Below are 18,850 nucleotides of genomic sequence, written 5' to 3' on the forward strand. Positions count from 1 at the left end.
CTCTGTACAAGCCCAAATTTCTCTTATCTTACATTCTACATCAACGTGATTACTTTGCAATTCACATTTAAGTGTTTGGCAGAGGGTTCATCGAACCACAATCATACTATCTCTCCACCAGTCCACTCCCGAACAGCGCGGGAAAAACGAACACCTAAACCTTTGTGTTCGAGCTCTGATTTCTCTTATTTTATGTTAATGATCATTCCTACCTATGTAGGTTGGGCTCAAAAAAATATTTTCGCATTCGGAAGAGAAAGTCGGTGACTGAAATTTCGTAAATAGAACTCGCCGCGACGAAAAACGTCTTTGCTTTAATGACTTCCATCCCAACTCGCGTATCATATCTGCCACACTCTCTCCCCTTTTACGAGGTAATACAAAACGAGCTGCCCTTTTTTGCACCCTTTCGATGTCCTCCGTCAATCCCACCTGGTAAGGATCCCACACGGCGCAGCAATATTCTAACAGAGGACGAACAAGTGTAGAGTAAGCTGCCTCTTTAGTGGACTTGTTGCATCTTCTAAGTGTCCTGCCAATGAAACGCAACCTTTGGCTCACCTTCCCCACAATAGTATCTATGTGGTCTTTCCAACTGAAGTTGTTCTTACCCAGGTACTTAGTTGAATTGACAGCCTTGAGAATGGTTCTATTTATCGAGTAATCGAATTCCAACGGATTTCTTTTGGAACTCATGTGGATCATCTCACACTTTTCGTTATTTAGCGTCAACTGCCACCTGCAACACCATACAGAAATATTTTCTAAATCGCTTTGCAACTGATACTGGTCTGCGGATGACCTTACTAGACGGTAAATTACAGCATCATCTGCGAACAACCTAAGAGAACTGCTCAGATTGCACACCCAGATCATTTATATAGATCAGGAACAGCAGAGGTCCCAGGACGCTTCCCTGGGGAACACCTGATATCACTTCAGTTTTACTCGATGATTTGCCGTCTATTACTACGAACTGCGACCTTCCTGACAGGAAATCACGAATCCAGTCACCGAACTGAGACGATTCCCCATAGGCCAGCAGCTTGATTAGAAGTCGCTTGTGAGGAACGGTGTCAAAAGGTTTCCGGAAATCTAGAAATACGGAATCAACTTGAGATCCCCTTTCGATACCGACCAATACTTCGTGCGAATAAAGAGCTAGCTGCGTTGCACAAGAACGATATTTTCTGAAACCATGCTGATTACGTTTCAATAGATCGTTCCCTTCGAGGCGATTCATAATGTTTGAATACAGTATATGCTCCAAAACCCTACTGGAAACTGACGTCAATGATATAGGTCTGTAGTTCGATGGATTACTCCTACTATCCTTCTTAAACACTGGTGCGACCTGCGCAATTTTCCAATCTGTAGGTACAGATCTATCGGTGAGCGAGCGGTTGTACATGATTGCTAAGTAGGGAGCTATTGCATCGGCGTAATCTGAAAGGAACCTAATCGGTATACAATCTGGACCTGAAGACTTGCTGTTCGTGTTTCAAATTCTGGAATATTCCATTCGTCTTCCCTGGTGATGGAATTTCGGAAAACTGCGTTAATAACTCCGCTTTAGCGGCACAGTCGTCGGTAACAGTACCATCGGCACTGCGCAGCGAAGGTATTGACTGCGTCTTGCCGCTTGTGTACTTTACATACTACCAGAATTTCTTCGGATTTTCTACCAAATTTCGAGACAATGTTTCGTTGTGGAACCTTTTAAAGGCATCTCGCATTGAAGTCCATGCCAAATTTCGCGCGTCTGTAAATTTTAGCCAATCTTCGGGATTTCACGTTCTTCTGAACTTCGCATGCTTTTTCCGTTGCCTCTGCAACAGCGTTCGGACCTGTTTTGTGTACCATGGGGGATCAGTTCCATCTCTTACCAATTTATGAGGTATGAATCTCTCAATTGCTGTTGCTACTATATCTTTGCCGGGCACTGATAACCTCGCTGTTGTGCGCCCTAAAACACTAATCATCATCATCTATATCTTTGAATTTGAGCCACATCTCGTCTACATTTGCACTTATGTGCATATGATCTACAGCACATTTTTTGTAGCCTGTGAAATGCTTTTTTTTAACCGTGTGTTGGGATGGTGTCTTCAATGCACTCATTACTGTCACCAAAGAGAAATTTTGGTTCAGATGTGTTACCAATCCTTTATTCTGAATCATCTATCACTCCCTCCTTAGAAGGAACTGGCCCTCTGAATCAAATCAGGACCAGATCTTACATTTCTAGTCCACTTAATTGTGCAGCCGTGCAGAAAACATCTGGTTGCAACGTTTGTGACGTGTTTGTGGGAAGAAAATGTTCAAATGTGTGTGAATTCCTAAGAACCAAACAGCTGAGGTCATCAGTCCCTAGACTTACACACTACTTAAACTAACTTATGCTAAGAACAGCACACACACTCACACACCCATGCCCGAGGGAGGACTCGAACCTCTGGCGGGGTGAGGGGTGGGGGGTGGGGGGCATGCAGTCCTTGACATGGCGCCTCAAACCGCGCGGACACTGCGCATGGCTTTGTGGGAAGACATCTGAATGCAGAGAAAAAGCAATCAACTAAATGCCTTTGTACGTGTTAGGGTACAACATACATATATCTGCATTTATACCTGTTGCACCCTGTACTTGTCACCTTGGCTTCCATCATCAGCTTAAAATGTCATAACAGTTCAAAGGTTTTAGCATCCAGAGTATGTAACAAAAACCAAAGCAAGTCAGTGACGGTAACAGATCCCTCTCCAACTCCCTGACACTCGGGACATAAACTTCTTGAGACGTTAGGGAGAGCTTTGTTTGCTATTGAAACTACACTTCAGCCTTCACTGCTCGTTTCCTATGTGACTATTTCTCTCTACACCATGGCAGGCATCTGTCTTTTTAGTTATTGTTCAGAGAAGAAGGCTACATAATTTTCCCTTGAAGAAATGCCCTCATTTCTAGCGAATGGTGAAAATATGAGCTCATTAATCCATCGATAAACTAATTAAAGTCGGCACAAAATAAGGATGGGAATAATTTAATTCTTCCCCCTATAATATGTTCGGCGAATTCTAAAAATTACCTATCGACGCTGCTGGAAACCCAGAATCTACTCTGTAGGAATCAAGATGGGTTCCGGAAACAGCGATCGTGTGAGACCGAACTCGCTTTATTTGTTCATGAAGCCCAGAAAATATTAGATACAGGCTCCCAGGTAGATGTCATTTTCCTTGACTTCCGGAAGGCGTTCAATACAGTTCCGCACTGTCGCCTGATAAACAAAGTGAGAGCCTACGGAATATCAGACCAGCTGTGTGGCTGGATTGAAGAGTTTTTAACAAACAGAACACAGCATGTTGTTCTCAATGGAGAGACGTCTACAGACGTTAAAGTAACCTCTGGCGTGCCACAGGGGAGTGTTATGGGACCATTGCTTTTAACAATATATATAAATGACCTAGTAGATAGTGTCGGAAGTTCCATGCGGCTTTTCGCGGATGATGCTGTAGTATACAGAGAAGTTGCAGCATTAGAAAATTGTAGCGAAATGCAGGAAGATCTGCAGCGGATAGGCATTTGGTGCAGGGAGTGGCAACCGACCCTTAAAATAGACAAATCTAATGTATTGCGAATACATAGAAAGATGGATCCTTTATTGTATGATTATATGATAGCGGAACAAACACTGGTAACAGTTACTTCTGTAAAATACCTGGGAGTGCTCGTGCGGAACGATTTGAGGTGGAATGATCATATAAAATTAATTTTTGGTAGGGCGGGTACCAGGTTGACATTAATTGGGAGAGTCCTTAGGAAATGTAGTCCATCAGCAAAGGAGGTGGCTTATAAAACACTCGTTCGACCTATACTTGAGTATTGCTCATCAGTGTGGGATCCGTACCAGGTCGGGTTGACGGAGGAGATAGAGAAGATCCAAATAAGAGCGGCGCGTTTTGTCACAGGGCTATTTGGTAAGCGTGATAGCGTTACGGAGATGTTTAGCAAACTCAAGTGGCAGACTCTGCAAGAGAGGCGCTCTGCATCGCGGTGTAGCTTGCTGTCCAGGTTTCGAGAGGGTGCGTTTCTGGATGAGGTATCGAATATATTGCTTCCCCTTACTTATACCATCGAATATATTGCTTTCCCTTACTTATACCTCCCGTGGAGATCACGAATGTAAAATTAGAGAGATTCGAGCGCGAACGGAGACTTTCCGGCAGTCGTTCTTCCCCCGAACCATACGCGACTGGAACAGGAAGGGAGGTAATGACAGTGGCACATAAAGTGCCCTCCGCCACGAACCGTTGGGTGGCTTGCGAAGTATAATTGTAGATGTAGAAAAATATAGTCGATATAAGAGTTCTACTGTTGCTTGAAACTTAAGGCAGCTGATAAACGAATATCTAAACGCTGCAAAGAGATTTTTTTTTTTTTTTTTTTTTTTTTAATGTTACTTCTCCCATGACCAATGAAGGGATTCCAAGATTAAACGGTGTATTCCATTTTGTTGCAACAAGATTCGTTGCAATCTTCTCGGTCAGATGATAAGAGCCGGAAGGCTTCCTAAATACACAAAACCGTGGGTTGACGTTGTCTTAGCTGATCAAGTTGTTTACCAAATAATTCGCTCGTGAAACTATTTTGTACGGCATACATAACCACAATTGTTTTGTGCATGGCGTACACACACACATTATATATATATATATACTGCCTGATACTTCACACTTACTGCGTATCAGTCTTCATTTTTTTTCTAGTGGTCCTTTAGGCATTGGTTAAATCTGTTCCATGCCTAGAATTCTTTTTGTCCATAGTGAAGCTGACCGCCCCCATTTCCTTCTTACACTGGAAGATATGTTAACCACTACTTGTCTAAAGTTCCTTCTGTAGTGTCACCACGTCACAGTCCCAGACTAATTGGCGTTGTTCTAATTTTTGGTTTAAAATTTCCTAAGTAATTTGTTTATTGCTTCTGTGTTTTCGATTTTTTGAAATATTTATGCCGATGGTCATCTGAAAAGCTCAGAGGATCACTTTACGAGTGCCAGACAACGAATCCAAAGATCTGTACTTCAGTCAGTCCGAGGATATCTGTCTGTCACTTATTTTATTCATCTCCGGCAATGTTAGTTAATGAAGAAAGTTCTGATTTGCGCCGTAGTTTGGGGCCCATGTCAAAGTGAAATCCCGCTGCAGCTGGTTCAGTAAATCAATAAAAAGCTCGAAGGAAGGCAAAGTCATAACACCTCCAGCAGCACCGTCGCTATTATAAAGCACTGTCCCAGTCCAATTAACCTTCGGTTTTACAACAGCCTTCCTTCCCGAAGAGTGTCAGATTCCAGTGGTTTTAAATTTATTTATTTTTCTTCTTGTTTCGAATTCTGTTTCGCTGTTACAATTGCCATCACACTCATGTAGCACCCAGCAGTACAATTTTTAGATATATTAACTTCCCTAATGATTCGTGCTTAACACAAGACTGTGCGTTTCACTAAATCGTAAGTATCTTGAGTTCTACCTACACTACCTATGAGTTAACAACTAATTTGTTCAACGGCAGAATGGAATTACCAGTCAGGAACGACAGTTTATACAATTACTTCATTCCAAAATTTTGTTTTTGTCTTTAGAATGAAAACATGGTCCATGTAGGCTGTATTCTTTACGTCGCCGGTACCTGTGGACAGGAATATGTCTCAGTTCTGTGCGTATGTGGCACAAAAACAATACGATATTGATCATAGTTACGTCTATTATCCGACACAAACAGCGATGTATTACAATGAAAAATGAAGCTGTAAGCTTAATAAATGTGCTTGAAAATGGCCCAAGGTCGAAATTAGCCAATCGTACAGATACTAAGAAGAATACAGCCTTCTTGGACCACATCTAAAATCTCAAATTACTTTACTTACTGGACCTGCTACACGGGAGGAATGAGTCTCATTGGTTTTAATACAATCTATAATTGTTATTCAATCAAGATACAGCAAGTAATCGGGCTCCACCTGAGACATACTGATTAGTAATGGCACCGACTCTGTCTGCATGGCTACGTGAAATAATTGAATAAAATATGGTCGGCAGATTAATGTTATTCAGAGATCCGTTTGAAAGAGAATCATTGCACATTTGCCGAAACAGAAAACAATGAGCATCGGTTCAGTCGTACTAGCAGGATTTAAAACTGTACTACGACAATGAATCGATATGAACTACAGGTAGGAAAAGACAACGAACAGAACCTGAAAAAAAGTGAAACACCCAAAAGACGAGGTCACATGTCTATATAACTTCGTACACGGCGGATGTGTACCATATATTATTAGAGTTGCAGCTCTCTGTGACAGGTCTAAAGGCCATCAATAGGCCTATGCATTCCTGTTAAGGGGTCTGAACACCGATAGGTGTTGAGTGATCACTGTCAAGGACACGGAGGCTCTGTAACCGTGTGAGACAGCGATATCAGCACCTGGCAGAATATGAAACGGGTCGGTTTGTGGGTCTTCATTTGGCCGGCTAGTGGAGTCGTGCAATATACAGATTAATCAGGCAATCGGACGTGATAGTGGTCTAATGTTGGTCTGCATGTGAAATTGAGAGCTCCAGCTCACAATGTTGTCTGCACTGAGTATGAGCGTAACGGGTTTCATTTCACTCCCTGTCCCAAGAAAATACCATTGAGCAAAATCACCTCCACGCACAAAGGCCAAGTAGGTTGGTTGGTTTGACGGAGGGTACCAAAGAGGGGAGTCATTGGTCCCACCGGCCAGAGTGGCCGAGCGGTTCTAGGCGCTAGGAACCACTCGACCGCTACGGTCGCAGGTTCGAATCCTGCCTCGCGCATGGATGTGTGTGATGTCCTTAGGTTAGTTAGGTTTAAGTAGTTCTAAGTCCTAGGGGACTGATGACCTCAGAAATTAAGTCCCATAGTGCTGAGAGCCATTGGTCCCATGGGCTTAGGGAAGACGGGGAAGTGGATCGGCTGTGGCCTTTCAAAGGAACCATTGCAGCATTTCCCTGAAGAGATTTAGGGAAATCACGGAGAACCTAAATCAGAGTGACCGGAGGCACGTTTGAACCGTCGTCCTTCCGAATGCGAGTCAAGTGAGCTAACCACTGCGTCATCTCGCTCAGTAAAGGTCAAATGTCGTCAAATGCACGCCGTGGGTGTCCGCTGTTGTCTCCAAAAATATACCTAGAAGTTAATAACACTGCCTCAATATCGCACTTCCAACAGTATAACAGTATGATGACGATTCAAAACATCAATATGCGTTCAATAGTCCCCTATGAACGACCGCATGGTACTATCCTGTTGCTCTCAAGTAAGGAACAAACATCGTAAAACAAAATTCTTTGGCATTGTACATGTCCAACATTCTCTGGCTGTATTGCAGTAATTTTGAATTTACAGTTCATTCCTAGAACATTTTAGAGCCCCAACTATATCTACTGGTATTTCACTAGAATGTACAAAATGTTTTGTCCCCAGCTCGTGGTCGTGCGGTAGCGTTCTCGCTTCCCGCGTTCTGGTTCCTGGGTTCGATTCCCGGCGGGGTCAGGGATTTTCTCTGCCTCGTGATGACTGGGTGTTGTGTGATGTCCTTAGGTTAGTTAGGTTTAAGTAGTTCTAAGTTCTAGGGGACTGATGACCATAGATGTTAAGTCCCATAGTGCTCAGAGCCATTTTACAAAATGTTTTAAGGTTCCAGTTGCAGGATTCTAGGCGTTGTGGAGAGGACATAACATTTTCACAAGAAACCCATTTGTGGAAAAGTACCGTTCGGATGTAAAACAAGTTTGAAGTTCCAGTGACTTTGGAAAACTTGGAAATTTGTGATAATGTGCTATGGGACCAAACTGCTGAGGTCGTCGGTCCCTAGATTCACACACTTCTTAACCTAACTTCAATTAACTTACGCTAAGGACAACACACGCACCCTTGCCCGAAGGAGCACCCGAACCTCCGAAGGGTGCAGCTGCGCGTACCGTGGCAATGCTCCCCTGACCGTTCGGCAACCCCGCGCGGCCCGATGGCTTTCAAATGTTCCACTTCACAGTATAGTAGTTAGTGGTAAAACCGCACATCACCTGTCTCGAGAGCTTTTACCAGATCTCCTCAGTCCATTACATACCATCTTATGCGACTACAACGACGGCTACAGAAAACTGGTTCGTAAGCAAAAAGGACGGTTGAATGTGACGCCCCACGTCAAGGACGTCCAGTGGGGTTTGTGAACCGTGTGCGTGATAGGAAACGTCCAAGACATACGTCTTGCAACAAACCTCAGGACTGCCACGTGGAGCAGCTCCTGTAGAGCAGGCAGGTGTGTGAGTACCGTGAAACGGGTAGTTTAAAAGTGTAATTTATTATACATAAACGATTAATTTCAGCACATAGCTTCTTTTTCGAAACGAAAACCCCTCTACAACCACTAAAAGCCAGTAACAGGAATTGTGAAACACCCAGAATTTCGAGAGAATACCTGCGATCAATGAAGTTGGCCGTGAAAACAAGAGAGAAGAGTAACAAACGAAACCTGGCTGGCTTTAGACGAGGCATAAATTCACGTTCTATTTAAAGTAGCAGTAAGAGTAAGTGTATTTTGAAAATATGTAAATTTCTTCACAAGGCAATTCTTCAATGGTAATCCAACGATTTCGACATTGTATATATCAACAAAAGATGAGGATCAATTTAAACGGAGAGATTGTCACTAGATTACACTGATAAACTGTGTAGCCATTAATTAATGGAATATTACGAAAAGAAAAAGTATACGGAAAACTTATAAGTGTTCCAGTGATGTCGCAGTGTCGTCTCTTGTATCCGATGTTGTGTTTCTCAAGATGTCCGCCTAGCTGAAGAATTTATAGGCTGTTACATAACCTACAGCCACTCGTGAAGGAAGCGACGTAACGAATGAGCCGCCACAGACGCGAATTAGATCCGCTCAGTACTTGTTAGCAGCGACGGGGCCTAAGTGCGGTAGAGGCATGGTGGGCGAGATTGTTAGCACTCAAGCGAAAGGCCAGCTCTGTCCACTTCATCTTCTCACACGTAGAGGACTGGAGGAAATGGTAATGACCAGGATTAAGTGTCAGTAGCGCCAGCACCACAGAAAATTTTGGAATGTCTAATGTCGTATATAATCGGGGTACGACATCTTTGAAAATATGTGTCATTGAAAATGTATATTTTTTATACCATTGTCATTTTCAACTACTCTACCATAATTAAAAATAGCGAGCAGCGCTTTGTATAAATTAAACAGCATTTTCAAAATTAAACAACAAAGATGCTTATAACGAAAAGCTTCCACATAGTGTGTAGCCAAATTTTGATGTCAAGATGACATGGATTTTCACTACGGGAACCGTTGATCTAAGTGAGCGTTGTTCGTTAAGCAATGGAGAAATGCATTTTTGGAGTTATGAGGAGTTGCATAAAAATAAGTAATGAAATGTTGTAGATGAGGCACATCGATATCTTACACGTGCTGCATTACATTTGGTATCACTTGTAAACACTCGCACGTACCGACCACTGCTTTAATATATCAAACAACATTACTAATTTTGGAAATTTGTGTTAAGTTCTTATGGGACCAAACTGCTGAGGTCATCGGTCCCTAAGCTTACACACTACTTAATCTAACTTACGCTAAGGACAACAGATACACCCATGCCCAGGGAGGACTCGAAGTTCCGACGGGGGAAGCCGCACGGGCCTTGACAAGGTGCCCTAGACCGCGCGGCTACCCCGCGCGGCATTATTAGTTAATTATCAGAGAGTAATATAACGTAAAGTGAGCGAATATGGAAAAAGTTTGACATACATTGTGGTGTGGACGGAGGAATATGTATGTAATGACAGAGTGGGGTCATTATACGCGTAATGTATAGTAGCTGATAATAAAACAACAACTGTTGACTTCGGTATAAACTGACGGTGCGGTCTCATATGAATGAAACCGTTATCTATGAACATTGAATCTCCATCTCGCATGAACACTCAACCATGGACTCTTCCACAAATGATGAATTCCCATAAACTGCTATATTACAGTGATTCAGCAATCATTTATCTTCAATAATAATTTCAGCAACGAGGTACGTTATGTTCAATGAAAAGAAGTCACCACACTGGATACGGATTCACAGACTCCACATTCATTCGCCGACTTTATACTTCACGAGGTAGGTGCGTTTTCCTTGCATACGTCTTCGATCACAGGAAACTTAAACAGTTGGAAGTGAACCAGAAATAGACTAAGTCACGTGTGTATTCAAAATAAACAAGAATTAGGTTTTTGAAACACACGTAAACTAAAGACTTCCCTCTCATATTTAGTGAAAGAAATAATTTTTTTAAAAGCATGCGTTTTACCAGTATTTGAACAGTGAGAAGAAATCGATTTGGAAGTTGCGATTACGTTTAGTCATCAGCTGTGCAATTTATTAGAGACACATGAAAATTTGTGCATCAAAAGAAATCAAAGCCGGATTTCCCGATTAACGCGAGCGGTCGCATTAACAACTCCTGGTATCGGTTCACGCCTCCCAAACCAATCCAAACCTCTGTTTCTCACAATATCTACAGTCCCTAGTGCTGGCAATCATTATGTGCACTCCCGCAGAGGAAGAGACAATGTTACTATCGTCGCTTTGGCCTGTCGTCCCCATGTAACACAAGTTCGCAAATTCTTTATTTCTCAGTGTGTTAGTGGTATTACGCACTGTCCTTCAGACGTGCATGCTGTTTGGTGGTGGTGGTGGTGTGTTGGGGTTTATGGGCGCTCAACATCGAGGTCATCAGCGCCCTGACACACATTAAAAGGAACGAATGTGGACAGACCTAAGAAAACTAAAGCACACACGCAAAGAAAGCAGGAAAAGAAGGAAAATGCTACATAAGAAAGTAAAACCTAAGGAAAGGGGAAACATAGCAACAAAAATGTCACAGGAAATTGTTATTGGCTGGCCACTTACATAAAATATGCGCGAGCTTGTCACACAGTGAGCAAATTAAAATCCTCTCCCTAAAGTCTTTGTAAAAACATTTGACAGGGCACAGAACTTTAAAACTTTAACCACACTCGTCCGAGTGTTGCCTAAAAGAGATGGCAGGTCCGCTGGCAAGTCAGCCGCGACCCGCTGGCCAGAAAATAAAACGCAATCCAATAAAACGTGGCGCACAGTGACGTGGACGCCGCAAGCACTACACATTGGAGGGTCCTCTCGCCGGAGAAGGAAGCCATGCGTCATAGGGCTGTGGCCTATTCGAAGCCGAGTGAGGAGAACCTCGTTCCGTCGATGGGGCTGAAAGGAAGTACACCACGCACACTGCCGACGATCAACAGCCGTATGAAATAGAAGATTTTTTGCAGATTTCGAGTACTGCTAGACGTCAGCTGTGCAATTTATTAGTGATAGATGAAAATTTATGTCTGTCCGGGATTCGAAATGAGATTGCTCCGTTCTACATCTACATCTACATGGTTACTCTGCAATTCACACTTAAGTGCCTAGCAGAGCGTTCATCGACCCATTTTCATACTACTTCTCTACCATTGCACACCCGAATGGTGCGTGGTCAAAAGGAACACCTCAATCTTTCCGCTCGAGCTCTAATTTCTCTTATTTTATTATGATGATCTTTTTTACCTTCGTAGGTGGGTGTCAACAAAATATTTCCGCATTCGGAAGAGAAAGTTGGTGATTGAAATTTCGTAAATAGATCTCGCCGCAAAGAAAACCGCCTTTCAGTGATTGCCACCCCAACTTGCATATCGTGTCATAGACACTCTCCCTCCCCCCCCCCCCCCCCCCCCCCAATTGGGCGATAACACGAAACGAGCTGAACTTCTTTGCACTTTTTCGAAGTCCTCCGTCAATCCTACCTGGTACGGATCCCATACCGCGCAGCAATATTCCAGAAAAGGACGGACGAGTGTAATGTAGGCTGTCTCTTTAGTAGGTATGTCGCATCTTCTAAGTGTTCTGCTAACAAAGCCCAGTCTTTGTTCCACCTTCCCCACAACATTATCTATGTGATCTTCCCAATTTAAGTTGCTCGTAATTGTAATTCCTAGGTATTCAGTCGAATTGGCAGCCCTTAGATTTGTGCGATTTATCGTATACCAAAAATTTATCGGATTTCTTTTAGTACCCATGTGGATGACCTCGCACTTTTCTTTGTTTAGTGCCAATTGCCACTTTTCACACCGTACAGAAATTCTCTCTAGATCATTTTATAATTGGAATTGATCGTCTGATGATTTTACTAGACGACAAATTACAGCGTCATCTGCCAACAATCCAAGGGCGCTGCTCAGATTATCACCTAGATCATTATGTAAATCAGGAACAGCACAGGGCTTATGACACTACCTTGCGGGACGCCAGATATCACTTCTGTTCCGCCTGGTGATTTACCCTCTATCACTACGAACTGTGACCTCTCTGAGAGGAAATCACGAATCCAGTCACACAAGTGAGACGATACTCCATATGCACGCAATTTGATTAATAGTCGCTTGTGAGGAACGGTATCAAAAGCCTTCTGGAAATCGAGGAATATGGAATCGGTCTGAGATCCCTTGTCGACAGCACTCATTACTTCAGGGGAATAAAGAGCTAGCTGAGTTGCACGAGAACGATATTTTCTGAATTCGTGTTGGTTATGTATCAAGAAGCCATTTTCTTCAAGGTGACTGATAATGTTGGAGTGCGAAATCCTACTGCAAACTGAGGTCAGTGATATGGGTCTGTAATAAAATGGGTTATTCCTATCTCCTTTCTTGAATATTGGTGCGACCTGTGCTACTTTCCAGTCTTTAGGGACAGACCTTTCGTCAAGTAAGCGGTTGTATATGATTGCTATGAACGGCGATATTGTGTCTGCATACTCTGAAAGGAACCTGTCTGGTATACTATCGGGACCAGAAGTCTTGCCTTTTTTAAGTGATATGAGTTGTTTCGCAACACCTAATATGTCTACTTTTATGTCATTTATGCTAAAAGCTGTTCTCGTTTCGAATTCTGGAATATTTACTTCGTCCTTAACGCGAGCGGTGGCATAACCACTTTGGCAATTCGTCCACACCTCTCGCGCCGATCCAAACTTCCATACGACACAGTGTTTACATTTCTTGGCGTTCGCACTCATTATGTGTATTCCCGCACAAGGATAGACAGTGTTACTCTCGTCGTTTTGGCCTGTATTGCCACGTAATACGAGGGGTGTTCAGTAAATAATGTAACACTTTTTTCCGAATATGAGTTGGCTTTATTCGGAATTCTAATAAACCATATCATTCTTCACTCTTTTGGCTACAAAATCTATTTTTCAACATAATCTCAGTTCTGTGCGGCGGCCTTAGCCACGTTACTGGGAAGTCCTGCATGCCCGCAAATTACCACTCTATTGGTCGACGTCGTGCTGAACACCTTGATGTATCAATAATCTCCCCGTTGCCCACGTACTTCCAGTGAAGTGTATCCTTCACTGGGACAAACAGATGGGTGTCGGAAGGTGCGAGATTGGGGCTGTAGGGGGGATGAGGAAGAACAGTCGCCGGCCGGAGTGGCCGAGCGGTTCTAGGTGCTACAGTGTGGAACCGCGCGACCGCTACGGTCGCAGGTTCGAATCCTGCCTCGGGCATGGATGTGTGTGATGTCCTTTGGTTAGTTAGGTTTAAGTAGTTCTATGTTCTATGGGACTGATGACCTCAGAAGTTAAGTCCCATAGCGCTCAGAGCCATTTGAACCATTTTTGAAGAACAGTCCATTGAAGTTTCCTGAGATCCTCTTGCGTGCACAGACTTGTGTGAGGCCCTAAGTTGTCTTGGAGGAGGAGAAGTTGGTTTGCATTTTCGTGCCAATGAACACGCTGAAGTCGTTTTCTCAATTTCCTGAGGGTAGCACAGCTGTGTGGAGGTGGCCGGCACGTGGGATACCGGACAGGTTCGCGCAACGATGTTGCAGTGACGACAGACGCCTCACCTGATGACTCACTGTTCTTTTGTTCACTCTCAGGTTACCCGTAGACATTCTGCAAGCGTCAGTGAATATCTGCGAATCGCTGGTTTCGCTCCAAAAGGAACTCAGTGACAGCTCTATCCTCGGAAGGCACCTTCGTTACAGACGGCATCTTGAAGGCCACGTATATTGAAGGCTAAGGGACTGAAGTGGGAATATTAGATGATATCCGACAGTAAATTTCACTTTTTTTTAACTGACATTGGCCGAGAAAAAAATGTATTGCATTACTTATTGAACGACCCTCGTACAAGTTTGCTATATCTGTATTATTCAGTGTCTGAGCAGTAGTAATTGCCTGAAGGAACATTATAGCTAATGGGAACTGTAAACACAGACACTGTACAATTAAATAAAGTGTATTACATACTTCGACGCGTTAAAACTACGATCACAACTGATGTCCCTCTCTATTGCAGGAATCACAAAATGATAGCTTTAGGAAATGTGGACAAGTGTGCATTTGGGGGGTTTGGGTCGGTATGGGAGGAGTGCATGGATAGCCGAAGTGTTTAAGGTGACCATTCACTATAAGGAGGAAATCGGTGTTCGATGCCACAATGGCCCAAATTCTCATGTGTCAGCAATAAATAGTACAACTGAAGTAAATTTGCATGCATGGGTGCATGTCTGAAGGAACGTTATATGTGTGAATTGTAAACACAGACAATGTCCAGATGCATCCTCCCCTGACAGCTGTCAGAACGCTAGTAAAATAGATGTTCCCATCTTTAGTTTTCATATCGCAACTCGAATCTTGATACAAGTTTCTAAAAACTTCAGTGAGATGATCAGGAAAACCAAATAATTTGTTGAGACCAGATTTCCCACTGTTCTTCTCGTAGTGGACAGTCTGCTACTTTTTGTATTTTTTCCAGAAGCACAAAGCAAAAGACGTGGTTTAATTTATTGGCCTTCGGAATGTGACAATAAAGCCATCCAAACGCAGGAAATGTATTACAATTGATTTTGACAATTCATCAAGTACCCTGGTACGATGTTCCATAGGATCAACAAAGGAGTCATTCGACGTAAAACAAGATTTACAATCAGAGTATGCTAAAACGAATAAACAAGACGGAAATGGAGTACAAGATTCACAGTGCTAGTATACTATAAAAGTCCTACCACTAACACAATAAGAAATGATAAACCGCCTTTAGCACACGTTTGGGAATTTCACAATTTGGTCTGCATTAATGACTATATGTCTAAATTAACAATAATATATTCTTTTTACGTCCAGTGAAAATTGTTTCAAGAGCTGGGGAATAGAATTAATATTTCTGCAGGTCTATAAGTATCACACAGACAGAACAGGAGAACATTTTACAAGAACAAGAGTTGTGTGATACAGCCACACTTATAGATACACCAGTATTCAGACACATACACGTATAAGGTACATAGTGACATACATTCAGAAGCTGTGCGTTCCATATTCTGCAGAGTAGCACGTGGGGACATAGTGAGTCAATTGAGCTTTGGTCTTCCAGTGGCATTCTAAAGCTTACCAGAGCATTAGATTGGCAGCGTAGGGAGGGAGCCATACCTTAATGTTGGCACTGTTGACGGAGTACAGCAGCCTATACGTTATTGCCTCGTTGGATGCTAATAATGCTTAAAAGCTGCTTTGGGACTGATGACTAAGGGCCCGAAAACTGCTTGCAAGGACATTTATGTGATACATGTTCAGAGGACATTGTAGAAATATGTGTTTGAATGTTCTTCCACTCCGCAAACACACGAAGGTTGTCGCTTATGTCGGACTTCCAATGAATAATTTTCAGCCATGCTATAATTTTCGTGACGATTCTTGATGTTTGTGTCTTATTACACGTGGTTCTCTTGGAATCGTGAGATGAACCTGTGCATAGCGACTGCCTTTGATTTTAGACAATTCCTCTAGCCATTCCGAGGTCAGTTGCTTTCTGCGCTTGGGTTTCATACCTGTGCGAAAGAGTTTATCGTATTCATCAGCTCCATGTAAAAATGCCTGCTTGGCTATAGCATCTACTTAATCATTTCGAGGTATCCCACAGTGCCCTTTCATCCATAGGATCACGATATTGCGACAGTTACTCTGCACCCGAAAAGAAAAACGTTGACAATTACAGCAACTATGACGTTGGTACAACTATTATGGTGGTTTCTAATCAATTTCAGGGCTGACATAATACGAGACGTGACGATAATTGTGTCTGCTGTGGAAGTCTGTGCGAATAGTTGGGCTTTCAAAATGGCAATCAGCTGAGCTGTCATAACAATGGAGTGTGCGCCAAGCTTGTATAGCCCTGGTTGTTTGCTTCGCTGTTCCCAACAAGCACTGCCGGCCTCTTCACTAGTCTTGGACCAATATGTACACACCACGCACACATCGTGATAGTATTACTTGCGCCCTGGCTTTGTCACGTCAAACTGGTCCTGACATCAATCTGCAGAGAGGACGTTTCGTATGGCCTGTTGTAATGTGGGAGAAGACTTCTTTCCACAGTTAGTGCCTTATTGCCCTCATGTCCATATATTCAGCTGCCACGGGTGGAAGTTTCTTATTTAGACAATATCTTCCGCACACAGAGTAGGATGCTAACTCCAGTATTTTTTTCGTCAAGTGGCTCATGTTCTTATATTCGTCGAAATGGAGTCGTAGGTGGAATTTCTTGCAGAGGATTATTCGTCGCAACTCTGACGGTGGTTCACTCACTTCAATCAGTAATGCTTTGGTAGGGGTTGACATGAACGCCACAGTAACTACACGCAAGGCTTGTGCTGCACTGGGTCGAGTCTTTGGAGCTTGCTGTCTGATGCTAATCCGTAGCAAAGGTGTCCGTAATCGAAATATGTCCTTAGTAAGGACCAGTACAAAGAAATTGCTGTCCGTCGATCACATCCCCACCATACTTCGCAGGCTTTTTTACATATGGTAATGATACGTCGGATGTGAGGAGCTCATATTATCACAGATAATCATTCCAAGATATTAAGTTGTTTTCACAACTGGAAAAGTATGTTGTCCCAGTTGAATTCGTCAACATCTACATATAAATACATACTCCGCAAGCCACCATATGGGGCATAGGGGAGGACACTGTACCACTACTAGTCGTTTCCTTTTCTATTTCACTGGCGAAGAGAGCAAGAGAAAAACGAGTGTCTGTGTGCTTCGCTACGAGCTCCAATCTCTCCATGCTTACCTTCATGGTCCTCATGTGAAATTCAAGCTGGTGGCAGTAGACTTGTTCTGCAATCAACCTCAAATGCAGGGTTACTTTTTCTCAATAGTGCTTCTCGATGAGAACGTGGCTTCCTCCAGTGACTCCCGTTTGAATTTCCGAAACACCTCCGTAATAGTTGCATGTTGTCCGAACGTACCGGTAACAAATCTAGCAGCCCGCCTTTGAATTGTTTCGAAGTCTTCCTTTAATCCGATCTTTGTGTGGATTCGAAACACTCGAACGATACTCAACACTGGGTCGTACTAGTGTAATACACTACTGGCCATTAAAATTGCTACACCAAGTAGTAATGCAGTTGATAAAGGGGTATTCATTGGACAAATATATTATACTAGAACTGACATATGATTACATTTTCAAGCAATTTGGGTGCATAGATTCTGAGAAATCAGTACCCAGAATAACCACCTATGGCCGTAATAACGGCCTTGATACGCCTGGGCATTGAGTCAAACAGAGCTTGGATGGCGTGTACAGGTACAGCTGCCCATGCAGCTTCAACATGATACAACAGTTCATCAAGAATAGTGCCTGGCTTATGACGAGCCAATTGCTCGGTCACCATTGACCAGACGTTTTCAATTGGTGAGAGATTAGGAGAATGCGCTGGCCAGGGCAGCAGTCGAACATTTTCTGTATCCAGAAAGGCCCGTACAGGACCTGCAACATGCGGTTTCATAGGGATCGAATGAAGGGTAGAACCACGGGTCGTAACACATCTGAAATGTAACGTCCACTGTTCACAGTGCCGTCAATGCGAACAAGAGGTGAGCGAGACGTGTAACAAATGACACCCCATACCATCACGCCAGGTGAGACACCAGTATGGGGATGACGAATACACGCTTCCAATGTGCAGTCACCGCGATTTCTCCAAACACGAATGTGACCATCATGATGCTGTAAACAGAACCTGGAATCATCCGAAAAAATGACGTTTTGACATTCGCGCACACAGGTTCGTCGTTGAGTACACCATCGCAGGCGCTCCCGTCTGTGATGCAGCGTCAAAGGTAACCGCAGCCATGGTCTCCGAGCTGCTAGTCCATGTTGCTGCCAACGACGTCGAACTGTTCGTGCAGATGGTTGTTGTCTTGCCAACGTCCCCATCAGTTGATTCAGGGATCGAGACTTGGCTGCACGATCCGTTACAGCCATGCTGATAAGATGCCTGTCATCTCGACTGCTAGTGATACGAGGCCTTGAGGATGCAGCACGGCGTTCCGTATTACCCTCCTGAACCCACCGATTCCATATTCTGGTACCAGTCATTGGATCTCGACCAACGCGAGCAGCAATGTCGCGATACAATAAACCCCAATCGCGATAGGCTACAATCCGACCTTTATCAAAGTCGGAAACGTGATGGTACGCATTTCTCCTCCTTACACGAGGCATCACAACAACGTTTCACCAGGCAACGCCGGTCAACTGCTGTTTGTGTATGAGAAATCGGTTGGAAACTTTCCTCATGCCAGCACGTTGTAGGTGTCGCCACCGGCGCCAACCTTGTGTGAATGCTCTGAAAAGCTAATCATTTGCATATCACAGCATCTTCTTCCTGTTG

Source organism: Schistocerca americana, chromosome 5, assembly GCF_021461395.2.
Source record: "Schistocerca americana isolate TAMUIC-IGC-003095 chromosome 5, iqSchAmer2.1, whole genome shotgun sequence".
Lineage (NCBI taxonomy): Eukaryota > Metazoa > Arthropoda > Insecta > Orthoptera > Acrididae > Schistocerca > Schistocerca americana.